The sequence below is a fragment of the Heptranchias perlo genome, chromosome 7, assembly GCF_035084215.1.
Source record: "Heptranchias perlo isolate sHepPer1 chromosome 7, sHepPer1.hap1, whole genome shotgun sequence".
Lineage (NCBI taxonomy): Eukaryota > Metazoa > Chordata > Chondrichthyes > Hexanchiformes > Hexanchidae > Heptranchias > Heptranchias perlo.
In genome coordinates, this window is record NC_090331.1 from 67,658,150 (window position 1) to 67,664,149 (window position 6,000).

A 6,000-nucleotide genomic window follows, 5' to 3' on the forward strand; every position below is an offset into this window, starting at 1 on the left:
AAAACGTCAGAAATCTGCCTTTAATAAGTAAATTGGCAAAATCATTTGGTATTTTTACCAGCCTGTGACTCAGGTCATGGAAAGTCTTAAGTATAATTGAAGAGACTGGTACTATCGATTGTTTTTATATATTTGTTCTCGGGATGTGGGCGATTCTCGCAAGACAACATTCATTGCTCATCCCTGGTTGTCCTGAGAGAAAGGGGAAAAAAAGAAAGACTTGCATTTATACAGCGCCTTTCACAGCCTCAGGACGTCCCAAAGTGCTTTACAGCCAATTAAGTACTTTTGAAATGTAGTCACGTTGTAGGAAACACAGCATCCGATTTACACACAGCAAGCTCCCACAAACAGCAATTAAATAAATGGCCAGATCATCTGGTTTAGGTGTTGGTTGACGGGTAAATGTTGGCCAGGACACTGAGAGATCTCCCCTTCTCTTTGAATAGTGCCATGGCATCTATTATGCCCGCTTGAGGCTTTCTCTTGTTCAAGATAGTCATTACCTGGCACTTAAGTGGCAGGTAACATTCGTACCACCTATCCACCGAAATCTGGAGATCATCCAAGTCCCGTCGTATGCTGGCATGGGCTGCTTCATTATTGGAGGAGTTGTGAATGGAACTGAATACTGTGGAATCATCAACAAACAGCCTCAACCTTATGACAGAGGGATGGTTGGACCAAGGATGCATCCCTGAGTACCTTCTGCAGTAAAATCCTGGGGCTGTGATGACTGCCTCCAACAACCACAACCATCTTTCTTTGCGTCAGGTATGACTCTAGCCACTGGAAAGTTTTCCCCATGACCCCGATTGACTTCAGCTTTGTTAAAGTTCTTTGGTGTCATACGAGGTCGAATGCTGCCTTGATGTTGAAGGAAGCCAATCCCATCTCTCCTCTGGCATTCAGCTCTTGCATCCAGTTCTATAGAAAGGATGTAATGGGATCTGGAGCTGAGTGGTTCAGGCGGTACTTGAACTGAGCATTGGTTATTGGGGAGTATGTGCTGCTTGAAGGCATTATGATGATTGCTGCAATCACTTTACTGATATTTGGGATGAGACTGATGGGGCCTTAATTGGCCAGTTGGCTTGCAACAGTTCACTGTCGGGAATAATATCTAAAAATATAAAATTAAAGGAAACATTGGTGAGGAAAACGAGAGGTGAGTCATTGCAATCCACCCAGTGGGTGTTTATCAATTTCACTGTTTGATTCAATTAGTGTACATGTCATTATGTGTTGTATCCAATTCTGTGAGTGCTTACTCCTGACACGATCACAAAATAATTATAGATGACCCTTTGTCCCATATTAGTTCATCCATCCAGAAGAATTCGACAGTTCTGCCCTTGCAGCATCCAATTATTTCCTAAATGCATCCAGGGTTCTCGCCTCCATCTGGGAAGTCCATTCCAAGTGCTGATCCCTCTCTGCACAAAGCTGACCCCCTTCTAAAAGTTTCCTTTTTCTTATGTATCTTCACAAAAATATCACTTCTCAAAGACCTGCTTTCCAGTCATTTTTGTCCTGAAAATGTTCCCAGTTCTGTTTGAAAGTAACATTGTTATTTTCCCACCGTGTTGTCAGCTACTTATTAGCATCTTCAATTTTTTTGGTGAACTCCCTGCTTTTCCTTAACTCTGCAAGTATTCCAGAGAACATTACTTTGCATCCTCTATGATTGAGTTTTGAGACAACCTTGTTTTTGCACCTTTTCAGGAACCTGTATTATTTCTCCTAATGATATTTATCCCAACATGGGCTATCACCACTGAGTCCCTTCCTGTCCCTTTCAGTATCCCTTCTGAACTTCCCTCAACTTCCTGGAGCTCTAGCTCCAGGTGGGGAACTCAACATCCTATAGATATTGTCTTTATGATTCACATAGCTATCCACTTCCCTGAGCAAAGATACCTCTTTGACTACAATTTCCATGTGACTTGCAAACTGCTTCTTAGTCCAAACTATCCTTCCTTTTTCTAGCTACCTCTTCTTCTGAGACTTTGTTTCCTTCATCACTTTTGGTTAGTTCCTGGTATCTAGCCATTAATATGATCTCTTGGGTAGCTTTGCAAGCTATCTTACGAGTTGTATCAACTTTATTCCATCTACTATCACCAATTCTTTGACTTCCCTCCATATACGTCTCCTAAACTTGGCGAACATATCACTGATTTTCTTGGGCTCTTGCTCTGGTCCCTGATGGTTTGTTCTCAAAGTCTGGTGATAGCCTGGACCTTTCACTGACCTGTGATGACTCACTTACCAAGTCTAATACTATCCATTTGCCCTCAATAATCAACTAACTTGTGTCTGTTCTTGTAAATTCTTGTACCTTCCTCAGGACCTACTCCGTTAATGGTAGGGCGTTGGGGAGAGTTATAGAACAAAGAGATCTAGGAGTACAGGTTCATAGCTCCTTGAAAGTGGAGTCACAGGTGGATAGGGTGGTGAAGAAGGCATTCAGCATGCTTGGTTTCATTGGTCAGAACATTGAATACAGGAATTGGGATGTCTTATTGAAGTTGTACAAGACATTAGTAAGGCCACACTTGGAATACTGTGTACAGTTCTGGTCACCCTATTATAGAAAGGATATTATTAAACTAGAAAGAGTGCAGAAAAGATTTACTGGGATGCTGCCGGGACTTGATGGTTTGACTTATAGGGAGAGGTTGGATAGACTGAGACTTTTTTCCCTGGAGAGTAGGAGGTTAAGGGGTGATCTTATAGAAGTCTATAAAATAATGAGGGGCATAGATAAGGTAGATAGTCAAAATCTTTTCCCAAAGGTAGGGGAGTCTATAACGAGGGGGCATAGATTTAAGATGAGAGGGGAGAGATACAAAAGGGTCCAGAGGGGAAATTTTTTCACTCAAAGGGTGGTGAGTGTCTGGAACGAGCTGCCAGAGGCAGTAGTAGAGGCGGGTACAATTTTGTCTTTTAAAAAGCATTTGGACAGTTACATGGGTAAGATGGGTATAGAGGGATATGGGCCAAGTGCAGGCAATTGGGACTAGCTTAGTGGTATAAACTGGGCGACATGGACATGTTGGGCCGAAGGGCCTGTTTCCATGTTGTAAACTTCTATGATTCTATGATTCTATAACCTTTTCTTTAAGATTATTGATTAATGGGCAATTTTCATACCTTTTAGCCCATGAATAAAACATGGATTTTTCTTTCATAAACATCCTACAGCAAGCACACCTCATGACTTACTTTTACTTCTCTGTTATGTTCCCCTTTAAATCTCACTCTTCTAATTTGACCCCTTTTTGCTTTTGATTTATCACATGTGCCCCTATATTCTATTGTCTCTTGTGTTTATGCCCTTTTAGTTAACCATTCTTAGGTGCATCCTTTATGAGTTTACTTCAATCTTTTGTTTACCTATCCGTGAGTGCTATTCCTCTAAATTTTGATTTCTTCCTGATGGAATATTGTCCTGGTCAGCCTCCCATCCTCCACCCTCAACTCATCCAAATATCTGCTACGCATATCCTATCCCAAACCAAGCCCTATTCATCCATCACGTTTTTCCTCATTGAATTACATTGTCTCCCAGTCCCCCAGTGTTTCAAATTTAAATTTTGCATCCTTGTATGTAAATCCCTTCATGGCCTCACCCATCCCTATCTCTGTAACATCCTCCAGTCCGACAACCTCACTCCTGCCCAGGACTCTTCATTCCTCTGACTCTGCCCTCTTGTGGAGCCTCTCTTCCCTTTGCATCAGTATTGGCTGCCATGCCTTCAGGCACCTAGGTACCACTTCCTGGAATTCCCTTCTTAAATCTGTCTACCTCTCCACCTCCCTCTCCTTTGTTAAGACCCTCCTTAAAACCCAGCTCTTTGACCAACCATTGGGCCACCTCTCTTAATCTCTCATTCTTGGCTTAGCGTTCATTTCTGCTCACATGTGTGTGAAGTATCTTCGCACGTTTGATGTTTTTCTGTGTTAATGGTGCTATATTAATGGAGCCATGTTTTATATTTCTGTTTTATATTTGGACATTGCAGAGGTGTATATCTAAGAAATTATCAATTATCTCCAAAAATAAGATTACCCTACTTGGATTTAAGATAGTCTCATGCTATGCTACCAAACTCTTTTTGAGAAGGTGAGTATTACCACAAGACCGTGTATTTATTTACAATTAGATAGCAATATGAAAGACATATCTAGCAAATATTCAAAGTACAATATCTATACACATGCATACAATGAGAAGGTCTGTAATGGCCCAATTATACTTACTGAAAACTCCTTTCAATGAATATAACTACCAGTCTTGGTAGTTCCACAAAAGTCCTGATTTCTGACTTGGTGAACTCAGTTGATTTTGTCCATTTGTAAAATTTGCTGTACTGGTCTGTCATATGGTCTTACATCACCTCCCACAAGCAGGGAAGAAATTGGATTTTTTATCTGATGAAGTACCAGAATTGGAAAAAAACTTCAGCCTTGTGTCAAATTCCAGTATTTAACCTATTAGGTCCCATAACCATTGGATTTCTTTGAAATGTAGTTTTCAGACAAGCCTAATAATACTGTACTGCCTGCATCTATCTGTATATTAAAAATCATACTTCTGCACAGATTTCTTGGGCTCGATTTTCGCACCCCCGAGCGGGTGCGTTCGTGGCGGGGGGGGGGGGGCTGTGAAAATCGGGGATTCCCGGGGCGGGTCTGGAGCCCGGCTCCAACCCGCCCACTTCCGGGATCCCCAGTGATGCGCTGACATGCGCACGCAGCCCCCGCATGTGGGACTCCCGCCGGCAATTAAAGCCGTGGGATGCCACTTAAGGTAATTATTTCGGTACTTCAGGTCATTAGAGACCTGATTAACATGATACTTTAAGAGGGGTGGGATTTTCCAAACAACTGGGACTGTTTCCCGTACTGGGGGAAACACTCCCAGTTGGAATGGACGTGTTGCAGCCATCAGCCAGTGGCAGCTGCAGGTTGTGGGGGGGGTGGGGGGGGTGGGGGGGGTGGGGGGGGAGACCCTCACTCATTGCAGGAGTGAGGGTCTGGAGGAAGGAGGAAGCCTCCGAAAGCTTGTAGATTTCAAATAAAAATTGTTGGACTATAACTTGGTGTTGTAAAATTGTTTACCATTGCAGGAGGCCACTCTGTCACTTTGGACAAAGTTTGGCCTCCACCATCCTCCCCCTAACAATAAAATTCACCAACTTGCACACTTACCTCGGTGTCCAGACACATGTACCTACCTTGCGGACCCCCTCAAACGTACATCTTCCAGATGGGAGCCACCGTAGCTGCAGTCATGACCTCCTCGGAGGACGAACAGCATCGCCGTCCACCTCTGCCCCACAACACAGTGCTGTGACACATCCACCTGCTCAGCAGGAGGGAGGGCAACCACAGAGAGAGATGCTTCGCAGAAGGCACTACCCTCGCCACGGGGTCTACAGACCGAGGCTCAGCTTCCTGGACCTCTCTGAGCAGCAGTGCACACGGAGGCTCAGAGTCACTCGACGTGTAGTCGAGGACATCTGCAGCCTCCTTCATGCCAAGCTGCTCCCGGCTGGCCCGAGCACCATCTTCTTACCTGTCGCTGTCAAAATCACCACTGCCCTCAACAACTTCTCCTCCACATCCTTCCAGGGTGCCACCGGGGACATCGCCGACGTCTCTCAGTCACCTGCACAAAAGAGACCTGCAAATACACCTACATCCATTCTGCAGTGACACAATGGGTGGCATCAGTTGTGGGTCTTCATAGTGATCCTCAGGAAAGGGCATTATTGCACAAACCAGACAAGATTCACAAAGACGTGGCAGTAGTGTGACATCAGAAATTAAATATAAGTAAAAATCATGACAAACCCTCAAACACCCTTGTGCATCCCCTTTATGCTCACAACACGTTTGCCTTACGCTTCCTACTGCACATATGTGATGCATGCCCTGTGGCTGCAGCACAGGTAGTGGCAGGTTGGGTGAGGCTGACCGTGAAAGAGATGC